Raw genomic sequence first — 6,284 nt, 5'->3', positions numbered from 1 at the left:
TGACAATATTTGCTGAGACAGCAAGATAAATCTATGCCTCTCCATTGTTAAATCCCTGACCCTCATCGAACCCTGACTTAAAAAAAAATATTCTTTAATGAGGAGGCTCAGTTTAACATTTGTATAAAGATGTTTAGGATTATTTGAAACATTTTGTAGATTTCAAGTTCATTGCCTGCCATTTTCCTTTTAACCTAACCTTGTTATTTCTGTTTATTTTATGTGGTTTTATTATGTAAACATATAAAGATTTCTACTAACTGTCCAAACAGCTTGCTTTTAAAATCTCTGCTTAACCACTTTTATTTGTATCACATTTTTTTTTTCTTGTCTTGGTTTAGTACTTAACTGTGATAAATTTCAAATGAATCTCCTTTAACTCTTTAAAAAATAACTTCTCATTCCTCTGTGTTAAGCAGTTTACCTTTTAGAAATTCAATCAGCATTCCTTTTGGCAGTTTGCATTATCTTAAAAAGCAGCATTAGTACCTTGACTTTTCAGTGCTGGGAGCATTTGCTGAACCAGATGCTTTCAATATCATCTATTATTTTTAATCATGCATGGTTAAGTCTCAAGAACAGTCTCTTGAGATTGTTGACTACTTAGGAAACTAGAAGAGCAAACAAGTACATCGTATCTTTAGAAACAGGATACAAATTTAGCTTCATTATTATCCTAATCAATATCTGAGTAATTAAGCTGCCTTATTATCAAATTCAAGCTTTCCTTACAGTCTATTATCAGTTTGTCTTTCCTCTTCCTTTATGTCTATATTCAGCTAATTTAATGCTAACATTGTAGAATCACCTGGTCTCTTCTGTTCCCTGTAATCTTCTGATAATTATATTTAACTGAGGGATCAGTATGTTCCACACATATTAACGTCTAAAATCTTAACAATAAATCCGAGAGATTTGTATTATTATCCCCATTTTATAGATGGGAACATAAGTTTTGAGTGGGTAAATCATGTTTTTCCGGCTCACAACCAGTACGAATGAGGCTTAAATTCAAACCAAAGTCTGTCTAACTTAAAAACCCCCGCTTCTAACCACTGTGCTATAGTACTTCCTGTTAATGAAGGATAAAGGTGTCTGTTATGTAAATCAACATAGTCATTGACGATGGACTTCCTTCTTTAATCCTGTAATATGCGTATATGAAAGCATTTATTAATCTTGTCTGCTTTTCCTTTTTTATTTGAAAAATGCCAAAAAGTATATCATACATTCATAAAAATCATATAAAATTGGAAGCAAAAGACTTCCCCGTCCCTCTAAGGTTGCACAACAACCTTACACTCTTTAGTGCGTGTACTTTCAAAGTTCTGCTAGGCGTATCTAGACATGACTCAATAGACATTTCCTTTTAAATTTTAAAGTCTTAAGGTTTATTACCAAAATTACTGTATCTTATCACTTTTTGCTTGCATAGGGAACATATAAAACTTTATTCCTCTGGAAAACGACTGCAAAGTATCTTTTCTTTTTTTTTTTTTTTTTTTTTTTTTGGTAAGGGCTTTGAGAGTCAGAGTCTAAGCTGTGTATCAGTGAGACAAATAGCTTTAAAATATTGATTTTCCTTTTTTTTCCTCCTGATATCTGTCCATCATTAGACTGTAGGAAGAGAAGTTTGGCCAAACACTTAATATTTCATAGTATTTTTTCTCTAAGTGGATGGTTGGAGATTTTTACAAATCCTTTCCTCTTTTAGATCAGAAACGTCTTTTACCAAGAGACATTTAACATAGACTTTTTAGGGCTTCCCTCCTCTACTAAAAAACGGGGGTATTTTCATCTTGAACGAGTGAGGGAGGCAAGGATGAAAAGGCTAACAGAGAGGCAGTCATCACCGCAGAAGTCACAGGAGCACGTCTTCGGCCCCTTTGAAGCCATCGGAGTTGGTCTTAGATAAAAGTGCCTAGAAGGCAGAACTTGCCTTCGTTCTTTCGTTCATCAGGGCATTCTCCCTTCCTCCTGTGGGCTCCAACTAAAGGCTATACATCTGCTTTATTGCTGCTTACATGCAGGGCTTTTGCTTTCATATCTGTTTTTATTTGCTGGATGCTAAACCATGCAAGCCAGGTATTCTGTCTTTCTATTTCTATCCCAGTGCCTATTTAGTGCTGAATAAATGGATGTAAGATGAAGACCAGCTCACACGTGGATGATTGAATAATGACAATGCCTGCTGTTTGGGACCCTGAGAGTAAACGACAGGGATTTGCAGTAAGGTATCAATGTCAGCGTTGAGAGGCAGAGTGTGCTACTGAACACAGTGTAGGTGTGGACTCATTTATCTCATAAACCCTCCACTTGCTAGAAATGTGTTCTTTTCTGAGGTTCGAGGTTTGGGCCTTAGCTGTCCCACCTGTAACATGGACATAATATCACTCATGGCCTGTGTTGCTGTCAAGATTCAACGATAAAATGTTGTAACAGGCTTGGCCCTGATCTTCAGGCTACAGACTTTGTCTGTCTGTCTATCTATCTAATTTATTTCAATGTTTAAAAACATTTACTTGTGACAAAATACACATCACGTAAAATTTACCATCTTAACCAGTTTTAAGTATACAGTTCAGGAGCATTAAGTATATTCATGTTGTTGTGCAAGTGATCTGTGGATCTCTTTTCTTCTTGCAAAACTGAAACTCTGTACCCATTAAACTACAACTTCCTATTCTCCCCCACCCCCAGCCCTGGGAACTACCATTCTACTTTCTGTCTTTATGAATTTGACTAATCAAGGCACTTCGCATAACAGTATTTGTCGTCTTGTAAGCGGCCTATTTCACGTAGCAGAACGTCCTCTAGGTTCATCCATGTTGTAGCATCTGTCAAAATTTCATTCCTTTTTAAGGTTGAACAATATTCCATTGTACATTTGCTTACACGCTCTCATTAACTGATCCTTGGGTTGCGCCCACCGTTTGGCCATTATGAAATAATGCTGCTGTATCATGGGTGTACCAATATCTCTTCGAGACTCTCCTTCCAGTTCTTTTGGGTATATACCCCAAAGTAGAATTGCTGGATTCTGTGGTAAATCTGTTTTTAACATTCTGAGGAACTGACACACTGTTTCATGTAGTGGCCACACCATTTAATATCCCCACCCACAGGGCATGGGGGCTCCAATGTCTCCACGTCCTCACCAACGCTTGTTACTTTCTGTTTTGCAGCGCGTCTATCCTGATGGGTGTGAGGTAGTATCTCAACCAACTTTTAAACCTTCAGACAAATTCCCATGTTTTGCCTACTAACCCCCAGAAATAAAATATTGATTATAAAACAAGTTCAGAATACCATGTAGGCAAAATTAGGGAATGTTGACCGCAGAGCAAGATGTTCCAATGCTTATTAGTTGGTTTGCCCTCAATTATCTAGATGTGAATCTATAATTGTTCTTACAACAGATTTTATGTTCACTGAATCTGTTTAGGGAAAAAGTGTGGTTAAGTGAATTCTGACCTGACTTGTTATAAAGAGTATAGAGAAAGCTCCTTCCTTTCCTTGAATGGTACTATTTTGATTCCTCATGTTTTGCTTATTGAAAAGGGCTTGTTATTCTTACTAAGTGATTTAAGATTTTTTAGACATCACTGTTATGTTTAGACCAATGAGACAAAAGCATGTGAAAGATTTACAACTTTACTGTTAGTTTTATGTGCCGGAGGGAAGGTGGCCATATAGATGCTACCTTAAAGAAGGAGTCTATTTTCTCCTATTGAATCAGACCTGGGGCTTGTTGGTCACTGCAGTGAGCCTGCTCGTGAGTAAATGTGGGTGCATTTTAGTGCACTGTAATGTGATTTTTAAACTTGTTCAAACAATGAATTCACTGCTGTCATCACATCTCTTCCGATTTTCAAATGCCAACTTGACACCGTCGTTCTCATTAACAATTAAAAAAAAGTTTTGCCCCTCAAGTTTCTATTATAAGGGATGTATTCTTGAAGTTATGGTTACATTAAAATTCTTACTACAAATGAAGCCAGCTAAAAATGTTTACCAACTTGAATTGAGCTCATCATGTTTTGTTTGCTGAATAGTGTTTTGTGATTTTACCAACATAAGAATGAGTCTCCAAACTATTTTTAAAAGTGGAGCTTTTACTCTAAAGAAGTGCTTGCCTCATTTTCTTCATGCTACTCCAAACAAGATGTTGTTTATTACTTTGAAACACTATATGTAAACCCCAGGAATATGTTAAATATGATTGAAGTCTTGGCTGTCTTTAACAAATTGAAGTTTCCAGAAATTTAGCTGTGTTTAAAAACCAAAGCCATGTTTTCAGGAAAGATTTCTATTTCCAAATATGTGGTTGCCCAAACCTTTTATATTTTCATGTCAAATTCAGCTGCCAAATAACACACACTGTACCTTAGCTATAATAGAAAAACACACATAGACGAGATTTTAAAAAGCACTGCAAGAACTATGATCATATTTCTCGAACTTCTGCTATTCCTATGCATATAAGTGTGTCTTCGAGTGAGCTCTATAAGGCGCCGGTCACTTATACTGGGGCAAAGTGACACGCACGACATGAGATTGGCACTGTGTAACAGCTGATCTGGGAAAATACAGGAATTTCTAGCCAGACCAAAATATGAGGTCAAGGAAGTCGCTTTTATAATAATAGTGGTTATCTGTTTAATGTGTAATCTGGCAGTGATATGATGTTGACCATAGGCAATTATGCATATTTCTAAACGGGTTGTATGCAAGCCCAGAGTAAGAGAAATCCCCCGGTTTGTGATAAAAGGGTATTTATTGCCCTTTTATTTCCTTCGTATGCTTTACTTAATCATTTATAAAAGACAAATTAATAGTGAGTACCGATTTCATTTTGTGTTTTATTCTGTAGTCATTCCTACACATTTGGGATATGTATTAATATGTGCTCTTAATAGTTTTGGCACAAGTTCAATGTCAACGAATGAGTGATGTACACATTTTACAGTCCTTCTTAAGGGATAATAATGTTGTTCAGTGACAGTGTGTCTTGATTTCTTCGGGGGCAGCGTACGCAGATATGAGTCATATGGGATAGAGACCTATTAGTTATTTTTTCTCAGCTTGTGCAATGAGGCAAAATTTTTGTTTCATTTTAGTGCAGTTTTTTTTAGAATGGTATTATCAGGATTAGTGTGTAGATTAATGCCTAAGAAACTGGTTGATCGCTTGGGACTCTATTTTCCTTTATCCTTTCAATGTGACTGAAAAGTTATATTCTATATTTTCATATCAATGACAATGTGATGACACGGCAAAGGAGTTACATTGGCTTGTTGCACACATCAAATCTAATCTTCTTTGTGGAAAAATATGTTTATTTTGAGCAAGAAAAAAGAAATTTGAGTGTTTCAAGTATCAGGAAACCTATGTTGGAAAGGATAGTGATTGGCTGTTGTTTACCTACTCCATGGGCTGAACAAGGAGAAATGGGGTTGAATTTTAGTAAAACAGGTTTAAATTAGCCATGCGAAGCACTTACAGAAGACACCACGATACGATGGGTTGCAATTGCTGCCTTCTTTATTCCCAGGGACTCCGTCTGCCGTACTCACCACGGCTCAGCATGGTATCTGGCACAGAAGAGGGGCTCAACCGATATTAAATGAATAAAGAGAAAGAATGGATTAGGGAAGATGCTCATAAAAGGCAGAGCATTTGTGCCCAATGTAAGGTATTAATTTTAAGGTTTAATAGTGTCATTATTTTAGGAACCTCTACAAAGAAATCAGAATTGTAAATATTGAAAAATCTCCCCAGAATTTTAAATTTGAACAATACACCATGTTTACCTACACAGTTTCCGATTTTCCCTTTAGAGTAGCACAGTATACTGGGGGCGTCTGGGTGGCTCAATCAGTGAAGTGTCTGATTTCAGCTCAAGTCATGATCTCAATGTTTGGTTCATGAGTTCGAGCCCCTGGTCATGTCTCCCTCTGCCCCTTCCCCCGCTTACACTCTTCCTCTTTCTCTCTCTCTCTCTAAAATAAATAAACATTTTAAAAAGTAGCACAGTGTAAAGGATGTGGGGCTATTGGTTGGGAGTGGTGGGCTGGGAGACTTCTGGCCCCAGAACAGTTCAGTAGAGGTGGGGAGGCTGGGCTATTAGCTGTAATGTTGCCTTCAAGAAGCCCAAGACTGAATATGAGATGTTAGGGGGTATATGTTTTGTTCATTTATTTCTGAAGGCTTTTTCCAGAGTAATTTTCTTTTTTTTTTTTTTTGTGGGTGAGGGGGAATGTGGTCAGTTATATATTATATCA

Source organism: Panthera pardus, unplaced genomic scaffold, assembly GCF_024362965.1.
Source record: "Panthera pardus isolate Hobbes unplaced genomic scaffold, ASM2436296v1 HiC_scaffold_10, whole genome shotgun sequence".
NCBI classification, from domain to species: Eukaryota; Metazoa; Chordata; class Mammalia; order Carnivora; family Felidae; genus Panthera; species Panthera pardus.
This window is presented reverse-complemented; position numbering follows the sequence as displayed.